This window comes from Falco peregrinus, chromosome 5 (genome assembly GCF_023634155.1).
Source record: "Falco peregrinus isolate bFalPer1 chromosome 5, bFalPer1.pri, whole genome shotgun sequence".
NCBI classification, from domain to species: Eukaryota; Metazoa; Chordata; class Aves; order Falconiformes; family Falconidae; genus Falco; species Falco peregrinus.
Window position 1 is genome coordinate 91,613,789 of NC_073725.1, and position 18,711 is coordinate 91,632,499.

General features: G+C 51.9%; 1 long non-coding RNA gene across 1 annotated transcript; it reads right to left on the reverse strand.

Annotated features, from left to right (window-relative positions):
• Window positions 1-210: 210 nt before the first annotated feature.
• Window positions 211-10,824, reverse strand: LOC114012907 (uncharacterized). Its single transcript, XR_003555670.2, has 3 exons — window positions 10,350-10,824; window positions 8,925-9,068; window positions 211-5,767 (listed from the first exon to the last, which is right to left on the reverse strand). It is a non-coding gene; the product is annotated as an uncharacterized LOC114012907 (long non-coding RNA).
• Window positions 10,825-18,711: the final 7,887 nt, after the last annotated feature.

Consider the following 18,711-nt stretch of genomic DNA (forward strand, 5'->3'; position numbering starts at 1 on the left):
CTTCATCCTCTCTGCTGCTGCCACCAGGGTGGAAGGGGCCAAACAGTGCCCGGACGCTGCCGTGGCAGCTGATGGGCAGAGGGACGACTGCTCAGACATCCTCTGTCTGCCATATTCCTGCTCCAGCCCTGTCCCAGTCCCAGCGGGACGAGGGGCGAGGGTCACTTGCTGGAGGGGGGCACGGGAGGGGGGCACTGGGACCATTAGCCCCTCCTGCACCCACTTGCTGGGCTTCTGTCCCAGTGCTGAAGTGTTGCCCAGGCAACAGGGTGAGCACCCTGGATGAAGGCACATGTGGGCACAGGGGACCGACACCTAAAGCCAGGTGCCACCTCCCCCCTGTGACAGACTCGGGGTGGCAGTCCTGCCATTCCTGGCATTTTATTAATAGAATTTTAACTATTTTTAGATCAAAAATAAATACATTCTTGGCTCTCAAGCCACACTTTTCAATGCCTGATGAATGAGCAGGACCTCTTTCACAGGAAACTATAAAATTCCTGGGGCGATGGCTTGCGTCTGCTGGAGTGAAGGGAAGCAGAGTTCTACGCTCGTTCCGCCTGCCAGCCTGTGCTCAAATGTCTTCACCAGCAGGGAGGGCTGGTCATTACTGTTATTAATAACTGCACTACTGTGTTTATTATCAGCACTGCATGGGAACGAGGAAAGAAACTTGATGATGCTGAAACCCTTGTCCTGTGCTTTAAAAAAAGCAAAGCTTTGTAAGTCCCTGCTAGGTGGGAGCAGAGGCCCCCTGGACTGGCTGGACCATCAGAGATGCTGTTTAGGACCAGTGCCCAAGGGTGGCCATTTTCTGCCATCTCCTCCCCTCATGTTCCCCCACACCATAACGAGGGATGCTCAGGGGCTTTGGCTAGTTCCTTAATTTGTCTTTATGGGCTTGCTGCCCAGGAATTCATCCAGCGTGCTCCTGAGCACACCTGCCCTGTGTGCCTGTGCAGCTGCCTGGGGTAACAAAGGCAGGCTGCAGCCTGAGCACAGCTCTAGGGTTGCTTGAACTCACTGTTACTTCAGTCACTGCAGCATGTGTCTGAGGAACCTGGCGGAGGGCTCATCTGCGACCAAAGCAGCAAAAATGCTGCAGGTGAGTCCAAGGTCTCCCACCGCCCCCCTGCCCCCTGCAGGTTTACAAAACAAGTTCAGTCAAGTTCAGTCTTTTGACACAACAGCCTCTAAATGCAATTTCATCTAATAAATATGATAAACTGGTTGCAGCGACCATGTTTTCAGCTCATCCTCTCCTGCTCTTGGTGGCAGGGCAGTGCAGCACTGCATAAAACAGGAGGGGGATGGATTCCCAGTGGGTTTGGCTGGGCACCATACGTGGACTCTCCCCTGCAGCCCCCCTCCGCAGCTCCATCCTGTCTCAGGGCCCTGAGCAGACTGGGATAATCTGAATTCCTCTATGCCAGGAGGGATGAAGTTCTTGCACCAAAGCCTACCAGGTACTCTCCATCCCTGGGAGCTGCAGGCAGCACCATGCGGTCTAGGGGAAGGAGCTGTGTGCTCCTCTTTCCCCCTTCCTCATCTCAGTTTAGCTTCCTCCTTGTGCTTTTGCTTCTAGCACCTTTAAAATAACATTTCTTCTATCTGCTAGAGCAGCTTCATTGCTTTACATCGAAAAGCCAAAAGCATACTCAAGAAACCCTTGAAAAAACAGTATCTTCCCAGGAAAAAAATTTTCCCCTGCATTGATCTGTCCATCTGTCTTAGCACCAAGATTCCTCACATACTGACCTCCTGACACAGCCTGCTTTTGTGGAGAAACCCACTCCGAATTAAGCTGCTTTTTCTCTCATCTCACTGGGTCCTGGACATTTTTTTCCAGTTTCTGAGGCTGTGAGGGCTGTCATGCTCTCAACATGGTAATAACATATCTGGCTGTTGTGCTTGCTAATCATCAGTCAAGCTCCCATTTTAGGCCACATTTTCACTAAAATGCTGCCTTATTTGGCCTTTTCCTCCCCACGATTCTGGTGCCATCACCCAGCAAGCAGCCGATTCAGCTATTGCCCCAGCCATCCCCTGTGCAGCGGAGAGGGGAGCTGCTGTGCCAGGGGGAGGTGGGGGGCGCGGGGCCGGTGTCCCCTCCCACCAGGGACCTGGGGATGGCATGGCTGTGAGCCCCGAAGGCAGCCCAAGCAGCTGCGGAGTCTGTGTTTGAATGAGGCTTTAAACCTTCCTCCACAGCTCAGAGCCTGGGATGCGCCGGGGCTCTGCTGCTGGCATCTGCCGGATTCTGCCCCGGCACCTGGGGGTGGCCAAGTGAAAATCTACCCCCAAGGCACCCGCTGAGCCCCCCCTTACAGATCTCCATCTCGCACGGTGTTACAGAGCACGGCAGCGACACGGGTGCCACTGAGTGCTGCTCCCCCTGGCAGAGCTGCAGCTCAGGTGACAGTTTCTGCCCTGACCCCTGTGCCCCCAAACGCCACTGCTTACCGAATAACCCGCATGAACGGCTCGGAGCATTTCCAGCCTCACCAGAACGTCACCCCCTGGGGTTTCTGTCGCTGTCCCACTCACAAAGCACTGCAGCCTGTGACCGCTCAGCAGCGGGTTGTTCTGGCCCAGCAGCTCCGGCTGGAAGGGGAATGCCACTCCTGCCAAACTGTGACGATGAGACCAGTATCTTAATTATTTACCCCAGGGAAAGAGGTGTTGTCCCATGGGACAAGCTAAGAAACTGCTACCAAAGTGCTGCTGTCACATGTTTGCAAACAGTGGGGCTGTTCTCCGTGCTGGTGCTCCCAGCTTTGCCACCTGGCAGACCCAGTGCCACATGGCACAACCTGGACGGCATGGGAGAAATGGCTTTATTTCCCTGGGACACCTTGGGACAACTGGCTTTATTTCCTTGCTCTGGAACTTTCCTCTTGCCATGTCAGAAATTCACAGCCCAACCCTATAAATCTTCTTTTGGCTGAAACCCCACTATAAAAAAAACTGTGCCAAGAGCTAATTAGAAACAAAAGAAGATTAATTTTGAAAAATCAGATGAAGTAGGATATTACAGGGTTAGGGATATTTCCTGATTGCATAAACCCAAACAAAACAAAACTCACATATTAATGACTCCTAAGAGATAAAGAGATTTATTTTGCTACATTTAAGAATTAATCTGAGTCATCTTATTACAAGAGGTGGTTTTGCCAGCTCATGCTGCTGGTATTTCTTGCAATAAAATGGCCGAGGGCTGTTCAGTTTGGGATGTCCTTTGCCACTGCCTGGGACCAGACAGCTGGGGCCATGGTCACACAGTACCCACCCCTCATGGATGGTCCTTCACTCCCACCTCAGAAAAACCCAGTTTTTCAGTGCCACGTACCTTGTGGATGATGAAACTGCTTGGGGAGGCATCCCAGGGCAAAGGAAGCAGGACAGCCTTGGGGTCAGGTTTCAGGTGGGGATGCAGAAGCTGATGCAGGAGGTGGTGGGGGATGTTCCTCTGAGCACCCATCCACATCCCCTGGCACCAGGGCATGAGGGAGATGAGAAAGATAAAGCACGTTTTCTAGTGTAAACTGCTTTGACAATATATTTATAATGAGAACCTAAAAAGTGGAAAAACAAAAATACCAAAAACCCCAAACATATTTGAGGCAATACTCATGAAGCAGCAGCAAAAATTGTGGCAGTCCCTTTGGTGACTCCATGGGTGTTGGAGTCCTGTTGACTTCTTGCATCTATTTTTGACGTGAAACAGCTCGGATGGTGAAGACATTAGCTAGCTGTGCTTGCCTTGTTTTATGAAAAAGAAGGAAGTACCTCTCCCATGTGGGAAGGGAAGGAAAAAAAACCTTACAAATGAATGCAAAGGTCAGCGCAGGAAAATCTACTGCCACCTCCGTTTCCCAGGAGGGCAAATGTGCGCTGGGGCTGGTGGCAGGGCTGGTGGGTGGCTGCTCAAAGCCAGGCAGAGCATGCAGCAGCACATGGCCAGGGCAGCTCCTCCACACGGGAACTTGCTCCAGAACTGCCGTGCTCTGCAGAGGGTTCCGCAGCTCGCCTGGGCTGGTGGCTCTCTGGGGCGATGCTGAGGACACTTGGCAGCCACCTGTGCAGTATGTGGGCGCAGGCAGGGGACAGCAGCACAGGTGCTCGAGCCGCTGCAGCAGGCTGCTCGGGCAAAGGGCTCTGTGCTGGGGGTTGCAGCAGGGTGCTGGACTCTGGTCTTTGTCTAGGAAACACACATACCAAGCCCCACTGCTGTGCAGTTCAAGACCTTGTAGCAAAACATGAGTTGTAGGCTTGCAGTTGCTGGGGAGTGCTGGCGGTCTGAGGCTTGTCCAGCCGGCTCCCTTAGGCTGGGAGGGCAGAGGCATCCCCTGCAGGCACCCAGGTGACCAGGCTTTCTGGCTTTCTCCACCGTGCCTACTAAATCAGGGGTGAGCAACAGAAAGACCAAACCTTTAGTATTGTGCAAGGAAAACACTGATTAGACACATGCGGTAACTGACTGAAATGCAGCATTCTGAGGCCTATTTTTTCTTTTTTTTTCCCCCGCTGGCCGCGTTACTCCATTTCCCCAGACAGATGACATGTTTATTTGGCTGAGCTGTAGCTGGGAGCTTGCACAGTCTTATCATTGTCAAAGCACAGCCTAGCAGAGAAGCGATTTTATCTTTTGCTCTCTGCTGTTTTTGCTCCTTCAGGGCTGCCCTTGCAATAGAAAAGTAATTAGCAATTGGGCAGCAGCTCAAAAGAGGTTGTGTGATCGTCTGTAGAGCTCCTTGCTTTCCCAGACAAACAAATGTTTCTAACTCTTTATTTTGTGTAGTTACTGGGTTCAAAATTACTATGAATAAGTTACAGGGCTTGCTATCATAAAAGAGTATGTTTTTAAGGACAAGAAAATACATTAATTAGTTCAGGCACTAAGAACATATGAAATAAATCGAATTTCATTTTGGGATTAAGGAGGAAAATCTAGGGAGGCTCCAAGACAAATTTGAGAAAATATGATAGTTGCAGTTAATTGAAGTGTTTCAACCTCATTTTTTTCTTAACTGTTTGAAATATGTTTTGCCAGAATCGGGATTCCTCACAGAGAGCTATGAGTAGGGATCACACATCACTTTATATTTGATACTTCAAAACTAACTGGAATTTTGCATCCAGCTGCAGTTAATGCAGTGCCAGGATATGTAGATTACTGTCAGGGTGCTATTTTTACAGGGTTTTTCGGCTCGTTCTCTTCTTTTCCAGTTCTCTGTTGGCTTTTTCCCAGCTGAACAACCTGGCGGCAGTGCTGACTGGGATGCAGACCCCACTCCAGTGCCTGACCGTGGCTCCTGGGCGCAGGGGATGGATGCTGCAGGGGCTGCTGCAGGCACTGTGCGGGGCTGAAGCACCCAGGGTGCTGCTTCTGCCCATCTGGGGAGGCTCCGGGGGCACGCACCAGCATCTGAAGTGCTGGGAGCACCATACCTTTGATCCAGCAGCTGTGGCTCCCATTTCTTTGCTTCCTTTTGTTTATGTTCACAGGAAAATAATAGCACCCAGGTGTCCGGTGTCCGGTGCGTGGGCAGCAGCACCCATTCTGCAGCAGGCGCTGGCAGTGGTTCTGCAGCCTCATGCAGCGTGGGGAGGATGGATTGGAGGCATGCAGCAGCAGCAGCAGCTGCGTCGGGCCCTTTGGTGGCTCCTCTGCTCCAGGCTGCTCCTTCCTCAGCTCCTTCCAGAGCGCCCTGCTGTCCCAGCTGTGGCTTGCACTTGCTGGCATTACCAGGGAAACATTTACGAGCTGTATGAAATAATAATGAAATTTTCTATTTTATTCTAAGTCACATTAAGGAAAAGAACTCCTTTCTGCATTAAAGCAAACAGAACAAAGGAGACGCTCGGCTGTGTTCACCCTCGGAGGCATGTGGTGTAGCAACACTCCTATAAAGTTAGTGCAAAATGAGGAACCTGCCTCTGGAGCAGGCCTTGGCAGGCTGCAAATTCTGGTTTATGCAGTAAATCAGAATAAAAATTCTTTCATCACTCTTACTGACATATTTGCTCAGCAGACATTAAATATTGCAGTTAAAAATGAGAAAGCTGAAATCCAGCTGGAAGTTACCTGGAGCTCTGGAACTGCTATTAACGGCTGGGCGGTCGCGGGGCTGTTCCTTGCAAAGCGTGCAGGAGCAGCAGCTGCACACCGTGCTGCCCGAGCGGTGCTCTGGGGATAAACTGCATCACATAATAACATCTGATGAAACGCAGGCTGGACCCCCTCGATGGTACCCATGAACTCCGCAGCAATCCCCAGCGCTGTGCAGCGGCGCTGGGTTTGCGGTGATCACCAACAGGGAGCTTGTACCGTGCCCGGGCAGCGCGGGCAGAGCCAGCGGCTCAGTGCACGGCAGAGCCCTGCCGGCTGCGACAGGGCTGGGCACCGGGGCCTGGCGGGTGCTGCCCTTGGCAGCCCCAAGAACTCCACTGTGGCCAAACGCAGCCCCCCAGCTCAGGACAGAGGGGCTGGGGCTGGCTGTGCTCTCCTTTTCCACCACTGTCCCCCCGACTCTTCCTGGGCTTTTTGTGATCGCCACGCACAGCACCTCTCCTTTTCCCCGTTCCTGTCGTGCAGGTACCCAGCGCTTTTCATCTGCTGAGGGCACGCGTGGCCCCTGCAGGTATACTCAGAATTATCTTTGCATGCAAATATGGATGTGAGCTATGAGGCAGGGGAAAGGCTTAAATTAAGCAGTGTTTCAGCCGCGCAAGGGAAAGCAGAAGCATGGCTGTGCTGGCTTACAGGAAAAAGTGCTGATGTGCAAACAGCGAGCACAGCCCTAAACCTCCGGTTAGGGGCAGGGGGAGGTGAGAGGGCACTGGTGAGACCTCCCAGCATCACCCCTGTACCACGGACATCAAGGTGGATGGCAAACCAGTCTCTGGTGGCTTCCCATGCCCCTGCAGGACCCACCAGGGACCCCAGACCACAGGGGTGAGGCAAGGCCACCTGCAGCACCTGGGGCGGCCCTGGAGCGGGGCAGCTGGGGACACCAAAGGAGCCGGTAGAGCTGGAGGTCTCTGGGACTCGGGCAGAAGCCCCAGGAAAAGCTATGTGCAGCCACCTCACGTGAAGTTTTGCTAAAAGCAGCCAAAACAACAAAAGATGAGAAATCCCGTACCGCGAGCGAGGGGCTGGTTCCTCCACAGCTGCTGCAGACTCTGCCTTGTGCCAGGGGAGCGGCTGCGCGAGCAAGCGTGGGCTCTCCTAGGGCCTGCAATTAGCATTTAATACCAAGAGGCTTGTTGCCTGAGGCCATAGTCAGCCCCCTGAAAATATATTTTATTGGAGGCCCAAAGCGATGCAAGGGCTTCCTGTTACAACCAAACCCATCTGGTTTGGGTTTTCGGATTTATCCCTTGATCCCTGCCATGAGGGGCTGGTGCTTTGCCAACCCATTGTTTCTTAGCTGGAAACAGATGGTACGGGCTAAAAATCTGATGGTGTTCAAAACCAGTCCAAGGTATTTAATGTCAACCTGCTGGCCAGATGCATAGTCAGAGATCTGCCCCTCTGCCTCCCGAGCTCCCTGTCCCCTGGGCAGTGGCTGCACTGTGGACCTGGGGACAAGGCGCATGACAGCCATCTCCACCCCTGGCCTGATCCCACATTTGAAATCCATGAACCCATCCATTTCTGTGCTATCTAATTTAAACCGATTTACCTCTGCCAGGATTTTTTTCTCAAGCTAAGTGAAATCAAGAACGAAAGGTGATCTGAGAACTTGGTTCTGATGGAGAGCTTACTCCTTGGAAGAGGCTGAATAGATCGATACTCACTTTCATCACCTTTCTGAGTCACACTTTTGGTGACTAAAAACCCATAAAGAGCAGCTACTTCAGGGAAGACACATTTATCCTGATACAACATTTTCATCAAAATTGGTTGAAACAGCCTCAGAGTTTTGCAAGAGCTACTGCAAAATTTGTCCTGATTAAAAAGAAAAAAAAAAAGAAAAAAGAGGACTTCCCCCAGGCAACAGCATTTGTAGGAAAACCCTTGTGCAGTCCTGGCTTTCTTTTGGTGAAAGACCCTGGGGCACATTTTCTGGTGCTGTAAATAGATATTCTTCCCTGAATCCTCTGTGCTTTGCCATGAAGATTGTGGACTACAATCCCTATCTCTCCAGGACTTGTGCTTCCAACAGCCCTGACTCTCTCCAGGCTGTTATCCAGCCTCCAAAACCTGATGCCAGAATTCTTCTCTCCTGGCACAGTGGGCCAGGTTTTCCCTGCTGCTACTCAGCTGGCTGCAGCAAGTTTCCACAGGGGAACGTGACCCAGTGAGTTTAATCAAAGGGTACTTTCATGCTGTTTCAAAGCATAGACGTCAGTCACACAGAGGAGTATTGACTGGGACACGACAACCAGAAATCTGATGCAAAATCTAAATGCCATGTCTTGCTGAGGTGTTTAAAGCCAGACCAAGAAAAAAAACAGCAATATAAAAGGAAAGAAAGGTTTCCTATTGAAGATTTAAGAGTAGGCTGCAGCCTCAGATAGATCAGTTACATTCAAACTGCCCACGGGGTATGAAAGATAAAAGGGCAGGATTTCTGGAAAAAGCAAAGCAAAACAACACAACATGGGGCCAGCGATGCTGCACCCTACTCCTTCCGATGGGAAAGAGTGTTGCCTGTGACACAGGCTTGATTTCCATACATACCAAAAGGAGGTTCCTCTTTAGGAGCAGCCTTACTTCCTACCCTAAACAAATGTCTTTGTCACAATATTATGGGCTGGGCATTTCAAACACCAAGCAGCAGGGCAGGGCAGCGTCAGTATCGCCGGCTGCCACACTGGAGGACAGGAGCGAGCGGGTGAGAGCCAGCAGGGCTTGCATGCCGCCGGCTGGTGTGCCGGTGCTGTGGCATTTGCTACAGCTAGTTGAAAGCACGTACCATTTGTTGAGCTTTAATCCTTTAAATATTGTGCCTGATGGTCAAGTAACTTCTGGTACATTTGGAACAAAGCGGAAGGTGCCGTTTCCCGGCTGGTTGCTTTCATCTGTGAACAGCAGGATCTGATTTCTCTAAACTTTTGTCCTGTTGGGGTTAAAAAAAACCACCATTAAAGATAAGATATTTGTAACTTTTTCAGTTTGTTTGTACTAAAAAATAAAAATCAAAGGGCGCTTCTTTGGAAGGACGATGAGCATGTCCCTAGCATGCTGAGAAGAACAAACATGGGTGCCAGGCCCAGGCAGCGCGGTCACCCAGGCTGGAGCTTGGGCAGCTTCCAAAACCCTGGAACTCCTTGAGGCGGCCTCTCCTCAGGCACTGATTTCCTGGGCGTTGGAATATTCCCTCTTTATTTGTATTTAGTGGTGCCTTTGCCTTGGGGATTTGCCGAGTTGCTGATATAACCCAGCTTTATCAAGTGCGTTGGCATTTCCCCAGGCAGCTGCTCACTGCGCTGCAGCAGCAGGACGGCAAGGAGCAAGGGACAGGGAGAGGTCTCGGCATCCCTTTACTTCAACCAACGTGACATACTGAAACAAAGCCTCAGCCCAGGGCTGTGCACCACAGCCAGCCGGGGGCTGCGTCCGGGCTGGGTGGCACCGCTCGGGGGCTGCTCCCTGGAGCAGGGGGCTGGGATGCCAGGCTCGCCAGCGCAAGGGCACCTGGGCGGCTCGCTGGCACCCGGGCAGGCAGCAGGCGCCCCAGGAGACCAAAAGCAGGTCTGTGGGTAGGGGAACTCCCGTATCCGTGTGGGACCACAGCGATGCTGCTGCGGGGAGCCCCTGCCCGTGTGCTTTTTGGGGAGGCAGCAGATGGCCTCTGTGGCTTGGGAGGGGTGAGGAACAGCAGTGGCTGGAAACCTGGCAGGGGAGCAGGTGGGGAACAGCAGTGCTTCCAAAAACTGAATCCAAGCTTAGGATTCCCCCTACCAGCTTTTCTCCCAGCTGTATTTAATAATGCAGACATGTGTCAGGAGCAAGCAAGCCCAGCTGTCTGCAAGCCGTTCAGCTCTTCGGTTAGCATCCCACCCAGACCCAGGCAGCAGGGGCTTTAACCCCTGGGCTGCTGCTGCCATGAGTGGGACAGATGAGGGCATGGCATTGGAGTGCTTGATCTCCCTTGAAAAGTCCCTGGAAAGTGAGTAAATGTCTCTAAGTGTCACAAATTCATATTTTTCAACCTAAAAACAGTAAGGATTTTTCTTACAAAAAATGCTAACGTCATCTAGAACAAACCAGGAACAACAGGAAATATTTCTAGTGTGGCTCTTAAAAATTATTATTGTGGGAGGCTGCTGCAAGGACAGATATGGGGCTCTGACCCGTGGTCGGCGCAGCTCTGCCGCAGTCCCGGGGATGAGCTCACCTGCTCCTGGAGCCGGAGGATGCTGGCGTGGCCGTGGTTTTAGATGAGTCGCAATGGAAGCCCTCAGAAAGACACAGTCTCATAAAGGCATCCAGGGCCAACAGGCTTTTCTTTCTGCTTGGTCCCAGCCTTTTGGATAGTTTGTGGCCAAGCTCTGCATTGGAAGAGGTGTCTTAGAGATCTCACATCTGGTGATGGAAGGTGGCATTCTGGATGCTGATACGTCACGAAAACACCTCCACATCCTTTGGGCAGTGTTAATATTTGGACAGTGTTAAAACATAACCAGCATTCCTTAGTTTAGATTAATGCACTGGCTGCATCCCAGTCCTTGCCAACCTGCGAGACACTGCCTGGGTTTCCTCCCACTCCTCAAGCAACACAGGGCTTAGGGCTTGACATTGGCACTTGGTATTTAAACAAAATACACATTAATATCTGTGGAAGTAACACCTGAGTAATAGCTGCAGGAACAGACGCGATTAAGGGCTGTGGAGAAAAACAATTAAGCTGATCAGCCAAAATATTAGGAAAGCAACTCTGCAAATAACTTTTTTTTCCTCTCTCTCAAAAATAAAGGACCCTGAAGCTGCTGGGAGCTGTGCTTTGAATATTCATGGGGTATCACTGGTCTTCAGGCAGCGCTCGTTTGCACTGAGGATAAGGGAGGCCACCAGTTGTTAACCTTTGCAATTTGGCCTGTCCTTGCCTGCATTAGCACGCTACGGAAAAAGCCGAACGTGGCGGTCACGGTGTATTAGTCCTGGTAACGGCTGTGTGGAATCAGGCTGCACTGCCTTGTTTGCCCACGGACAGGGAGCCTGGGCCTGAGTCTGGGGGCAGAAGAGGAGCTTTTTCTTACAGCCAGGGCAGGGGGAGCCACAGACCCGGGCTCGGGGGCTGTTGGACACAGGGGGTGCTCCCACGGGATGAACGCTGTGACCCTCCTGAGGGGGGGGGCGACATGATGGGTCCACATGCCAACCAGCCTTGAGGGCATCAGGTCCTGCTCAGGCCATGTTTGTTTTGACTCCATCGTCTTGTCCAGATTAAACTCAGCCATTTAAAAATTAGATGCAAGGAGCTGCTGACTGAGCCTGCAGGCATTCGAGCGCATGTGCACCCCATTGCCTTCATACTGTGTCACTGGCAGGCAAATCCACTTCGGTACAAAACCTGGAGTCCTTTAGGTTCAGGTAGACCACTTGGGAAGGGTACTTTTTCTCACTAGGCCCTTGCCTTCCAGCACTTCAGGCTCTCCTGCCTGCCTGCCTCCCTCGCCCTTTACTGGGCACGTCTCCCTTTCCCCATCATTTGCAGGTTCTTCTTTGGGTCTGGTAACCAGCATGGTTGCAGGACGGATGCTGGTACTGTATGGATGGTGCTGCTGGAAGCAAGTGATTCCTCCCCAGAGCAAAACATCAAACTGCAAAGTGGCTGTTGCTTCAAAGATGGAAAACTGAGTCACCAAATGATGCAGATCTAGAATTACTCATGCGGTGCAAGTGGGAATACGGGAAGGTATTCATTTTCTGCGGGATCTGAAATATAAGCTGGCATGTAGAAACAGAATAGTCTCCTGTGGCTCACTACGAACCTAAGCTGGTGTGGAATGGGAATGACTGAATGCACAGACTGGTTTGCAGACCCAAAGAGCAGAGCCATGGCCCCCCCTTACTGGCACGCCTGGTCCCCCTGGTAGGTGCTGGCAGCCGGGATGGAGAGGCAGTGCCCACGCTGCATCCCACTGGGTTCCCCTACCCAGCAGGGCCAGGGGCACGCTGCCCTGCCGCTGCAGGTCCTGCCCCCCCTTGCTGGGCTGCCTCCACCCTCTGCTGATGCTCACTGTCTGCACTCGCCCGGGAGGTGCGGTTTGGCACCACAGGGTGTGGAAACACCCATGGAAAGAGCAACGGAGAACAGCTCGGCTCTGTCTCTCCCGCAGCCCAGCTTGCACAGCAGCCATCTGTTTGCTGGCCTCTGCGCTTGGAGGAAGCGCTGGTGAATTAAAGGCTGAGGAACAAAACAGCTGATTTTGGTTTGTGGCGTGTGCACGTGTGCAAGGGCAGCACGCAGCGTGCCGAGGGCCCGGTGTGGCTTCCCCTGCCCAGAAACAGAAGTAACCCCAGCATCGTGCCCATTTAGGGCCATGCAGACACCTTGCACCATATACGAGACAAACCAGCTCTTAGGAAGTTCCTGACCACGGCCCAGCTCAATGAGACCAACAACCCAAAAACGCGGTCCCTGTGCTACCGACTGCTGATGCTGCCCATCGCTGGGCTGGAAGGGACGGGGAGGGAAGCCCCCCTGCACTGCCAGGGGTCGCACAGCCGGGACGCACTAATACAGAGACCAGCCCGGACCCAATGGCGGGGTCTCCACCATGGGAAAGCACCTCACCCCCCTGCGCTGGGGAGCGAAGGCTCTGTGCCCACAGGGTGCAGGGGAGGTGACATCCCATGGGTGGAGAGCAGGGTGTGGGATGGCTGCCCTGCCTGCACCAGGCACGCGGCCAAGCACGACCGAACAAACCCAGTTTGTCATCACCGGGTTTGCAAGCCTGGTTGATAGGAACGCAACACCTTGGTTTTTCCAGCCTTACCTGCCACTTCTTGTCTTTCCTTTAGCTTCTCATCACATGGCTTAAAATGTCTTCTGTTGGCACAGGAACTGCGGTGTGGCATTTAGAGAGGGACGAGCACAACAGGCTCAGCAGCTCTGTAATGCACCAACCAGGGAATAACTGTGCATTAGTCGTGGAGAAGCACAGGAACACGAGGGGACTACATTAAGCAGAACTCCAGTACAGACACAAGGAAACCACTGTACTTACACTGTTCATAAACTGGCTGGTGGTGTTTGCAGAGGGATCCCCTTGAATCACCACCCCTTTTCATTGTCTGGTCTCCTGCATCCCAGGTGGGCCAGCATCCCTCCTCTCCCCGGCTCGGTGGCACCCCCGAAACAGTTTGTCACAATTCCACTCTCTTCCAGCCACAGGAAGGTCCATCCCAAACCCCAGGGAATTTATGAAAACCCCTCAACATTAGGCACAGTCAGTGTATCAGGACTAGTTAATTAAGGGTGACTTGTTATTAATTTGGAGATTCCTAGAGTATGTGATTTTTTAGTCCCTATAAAGTCAACAGAAAAGAAAAATTGCTTTAACAAGTTTTCCTTGGATTTGAAAAACTACCTTTCTTTTCTGAGTAAATTCAGAGCTGCAAAACCAGAAGGCTGGTGCCTTCCAACTGAATGGCTTTTGAGTCTCGTTTCACTAAAAGGGTTGCTTTTCAAGCCGTGTCAATCTAAGGAAATTTATTTAGGCAGTCTCAAGGGAAGGTCTTGGCAAAGCATTAATAGTTTCTTTTATAAAAGAGACCTTTATTCACTGGTCTTTAAGTTGGCCTGTGTCTCGTTCGGCTTTTTGAGTTCATGTGCAGAGAAAATGCCTGTCTTTGACAGTTTCCATGCCTCAGCGCCATTGTGGGGCTCCAGAGGAATTTGCTAAACCCGTAATGAAACATCTGGCTCAACAATAACACAGCTGCACGCGACGCCTTCCCACCCTGGGCAGTGAGGTGCTGCAGCCCTCGGCACCACGGGCATCTCGACTAATGCTGCAGCTCGGTGCAGCCTGCTGCAGGGGGCACGCAGGGAGCGGGCAGCGTGGGCAGCGCAGGCAGCATGCTGGGCGACGCGCCAGTGAGAGGGGCTGAGTCGTCACACAGGAAAAAACAACCAACCCTGTTGTGCATGCTTTCTTACCCTGGATCTGTTACAGCTTGTCGGCTGAAGTGGCATTGGGATAGAAACCGCTTCATGGGAGAGCCCTTTTCCCACTCTGGATGGGAGTGAAGCATGGGCAGCTGGAACTCCAGAGGACCAAGTGTGCCTGTAGCGTTTGGGACCTGCAGACCTGGGCTGCCACTGTGGAGGTTCTGCCCTGTCTCACTCCGTAGCCACCTTCCCACAGCTCTCACCTGCACTAGCTATGTGCTTCGAGCCCAGTTGTGAGGGCTGGGCATGGGGTACCCAGGCAGCTCAGTGGGATAAGTCTCTAGCAAGGCTGTGGAAAGGCAACGGGAGAATTATGCTTGCCAGCGAGTGGAGCAGTGAAATATATCAGTACTTTGCACAACTAAAAAAAACCCACCCAAACCTGATTTTAAAAAAAAGCATATTCAGCAGCTGCAGTGCCGGTCCTGCTGCCAGCGGAACGGTGAGGCACGGCCGCGGCTCACCCTCACATCAGAAGCTGGCGCTGGGCGTGCTGCAGAAGTCTTCATTTCTCTACGAAGGTACAGAAGCTATATCATATATATATCTCTTCTGTAACAGGGGTTACCTGTCTGCAAGATGGTTTGAGCTGACACCTGGAAGTTGCTTAAACAAGTACCAGTGGCTATTTGAACACTATCCATCAGGATTTATTCCTTAGTTGTTACTGCCTCTTCCTGTTTGATGAGAAGGGACTTCTATGTTCAAAACTGCAGCACAATGAGATGAGATCATCTCCTTATCGCTTGGCTTTCCAGGTAGACAAACCCTGTTTCCCCCCAGCTTTGCGAGCAATACAACGCGGCGCAGCCATCAGCGGGGCGCTCCCGCAGACGTGCGGGGCAGGGCAGGGGCAGCGCCGTGCCCAGGGCAGCTGGAGGCCCCCGCCTGCACCCAAAATAAGGCAACAATGCATAAAAACCTCATTGTGGAGAGGTTTACTTTTTTGGCTATTTGGCTGAAGAAGTTGAGTTAAAAAGTAAATAAAAGCTCAAATTAGATTTATATAGACATAATTAACCTCACTTTTTATAGAATAACACATAGCCATATGAACTTTATTTAGCTTGGTCCTAAAGCAGCAGCTGTTGCAAGTCTCTGGAAGAGTGTTTCCACTGAAACACACCAGCACTTCATGAATGCTTGTTTTTTCACCTCTAAATTTTTCTCTCTGGAGCTTTTAAGCAAGTTTTATTGTAGTGTTTATATAGCCACCTCGCTCTGCCTTTGGTTTATGTTTTTCTCACCTGAAGCCACTGAATTTTGAGTTTTATTTCTTATAGGTATCTGAAATCACATTCTTTTAAGAACTGACTGCACTAATAAAACTTCTTAAAAGTTTCTGTTTAAGGCAATTGTCTTCCACCCAGGTACCAGATCCTTACTGAGTTATACTCAAGGTCAACTACTTTTCTATGGCTGTTTGTTACTACAGAAGTAAACAACAAGAATCTCATCAACTCCAACAAGTCAGGACCGAGTCAATCCATTGGAGCAGTGTCCAAGCAAAATTTTTTTTTTTTCTTGAACTACACTGCAAAGGAGAACACTGCTTAGCTTTCCTTGCCCAGAATGACGTGAAATGCAGCCCATCACCACCAGCCCAAACCTCTACCTCTGGGGCCAGAGCCGGGCAGCCTCTTCCAGGTTGAGAGGAAGAGTTCTGCAGAGCAGAGCTGCTCTCACACCCAAAAGCACTGCAGGAAAAAGTCGCAACAGGGTATTTCTTCCCCTCTTTTAAGGATTTTCCTACCTTTTCTGCATGGCCCCGGGAGTGTAGAGCTGGCCCTGGGCCCACACATCATGGGTGCCCCACAGCACCCAGCTCTCACCCCATTACTGCTCATTCAATCCTCACCCTGACTCAGGCTCAGGGCCCATGAATACATCACAGTACCCAGGTGTTTCCCACAGAGCTCTGAGGGAAACCTGTTAAATATCTCCCAACCTGCCTTCCCTCTGGCTTTGCCTGCAGGAACCAGTGATGGGAGCAAGCCTTGCTGCCAGATGCCAGCCAGCTTCCTAGTGCCTCCTCAACACCGATGGGTGACAGACACCGAGCCTTGAAGGTATAGCCCATTAACAGTGCGGTACTGTCCTTCTGTCACAGGGACAGCAAATTTTCTGATTAATCTGAGATGAGAAATGTTATTACCCATTTTATGTCTCAGGCTAGATATTGCAAATCTATACAAAGAATCAGCGCTCACTTAAGCAAAGGGCTTCAAGCCCGCTCCCTTGCTGAGGTGTATAAAGGCATTGCTCCAGCCGCTGCTCACTTCTTTATTGTTTTGCTCCCCACCTCAGCAGTGAAGGCTCCCCAGGCTTACATGCAGGGCAGCACACAGGAGCCCCCCTGCAGCTGGGGCCAACTCCCCCTCTGGTCCAGGCGGTGTGTGGCTCTGGGCAGGGGATGACCCTGGTGGCAGGGGAGGGGGGGGGATGCTGTGAGAAACCTGGGAAGAGGACGGTGACCTGAACAGAGCTGCTGTCCTTAAACATCCTCTGCCTTCCCTCTGGCGAAATCCTCTCAAATCACAGACAGACGGTCCCTTTTTCTTCCTCAAATATTTTTTTTTAAAAAAAGGACCACAAATGAAACAGCACTGCAAATATTTGTAGATTCAGATCAGTTAAGCTTTGAAAAACTTCAGCTTGCAAAACTTTAGCTGAAATGTGGTTTCTGCCCCAGTCAATGGTTATTTTCTGTCTGCCGGTGGGCTCTGTGCTCCTTCCCACCCACCCCATGCTCCTGGCTGGGTCTGCAGTTGGGGGGAGCAGATGGACCCCCCTGTGCCCAGCACAGCCCCTTGCACCCCGGCTGGGGCTGGAGGCTCGCCCCTCAGCTGCCGGCGTGGCCAGACTGCGGGTTCCAGGGCTTGGGCACAGCCACCCATCCCTGCCACAGCCACCACACTCCAACAGTCATTCCTCCTCCGTTAAAAGAGTTTAGTTTCAAAGTGCTTCCTCTCTTCCTCTCTTTGACCGTCTCAAGTAAATAACTGGGGGTAATTGCACTCACTAAGCCTGTTAAATAATTCACCTGAAATAAGTAACTGCACTGGGCAATGAGTCAATTTTATCCCGATAGAAATACTTAAGCCTCAGCAGATTTTGCAGTCAGCCAGGCTCCCCCGCAGCCGGCTCCTCGCTGGGAAAGGCTCAGTGGCTCCACATTCGTGGCATCTCTCCCTCGGCCCCTGCTCTGCTCTTCCAGTCTCTCTTACTTTGGCTCCACTGCAGCCCATTTTACCGATGCAAGCCAGCATCTGGGATGCAGGATGGCAGCGTGTCCTGCCCTGCGAAAAGCAGTAGCACTGTGGACCTTCCTCCTTCCCTCCTCCTGGCAGGAGCCCTCGCCCCACCGCAGCTCCCGTGCCCCTGCCCTTCCCTCGGGCAGCCCCAGCACTGGGGAGGGAGCTGAAGCCAGACCTGGGAGACTCATATCCAATAATTTAAAGTTTTAGGAACATTTGTGTTTATTGTCAGTCATACTTAAGATAATAACTATGCAGAGCATTTGAGTTTAAATTGGACCTGAATGTTCGCATAGGAGGCACAAAGCCCTCGTGCTCATCACCTCTGGCCATCGACAGGAGGAATTAAGTTTTGTCCTTTGCAGATTCACGAGTTAAAACACTGGTACCAACTACTGAAATACATGGTGCTAAACTGACCGTTAGACAATCTATCTTTATGCTTTCATGAAAGCACTAGATTAATGTTAAAAACTCACCAGGTGAGAAGTTCAGCCCATGGGTTCGGCTCTGACCAGCAGTGCCTCATGCTGCCGTGGTAGGAGCCTGCGCCACACAGCAGCGTTAAAGGGAGCAGCATCCACAGCAAGTTTCCACGGCAGCAGCACTGCGGGCAGCACAGAAAACATTACTAGCCCTGTGGCACTGTCACCCCCCAGAAGGTCCCTGGCACACTGTGGCACTTGACTGGTGCTGTTCCCATCCACAGCCCTTAGGAAATCCCTCGCCCTGTCCCGGCTGTCTTGCCTGGCAGAAAGCAAACCTGGTGCAGCCAGGATGAGCAGCTTGAAGCATCCAAATGCCTGGATTTTCCAGTTCAAGAATCCCAGCGCAAAGCTGGGGAGAAACCAAACTCACAGCGCCAGCGTGCCCTGCACATGGGTCCGGCTGTGGAGCCTGGGCACAGCACGCCTCAGACTGAAGCCACTCTGAAAGCGTAACCTCAGTGCAGCATCCCGAGCAGGGAGACCCACCCGTGTTTTCAGGCCCCTATCACCCTGGCCACCCAGCCAGGGCCAGGCGAGAGTTTTTACATCCGAGCTGCACACGCCAACAGGAGCTGCTCGCTCAGAGCTTCACACAAACCTTCCCCAGCTGCCTGCCAGGCACACGGTGGGCAGCAGCACGGCCTGGAAGATGCCCGCTTGCCGCTGGCGGGGTGTGAGCATCCCATCGCCCCCCATCTGCTGCCTGCGTCTTCTTTGGTTTTTACTGCCTCTCTCCATCTGATGAGAAGGGACTTCTATGTTCAAAATCACAGCATAATGAGATGAGACCATCTCCTCATCTCACGATAGCCGTGATACAGGCAGCTCTTACCT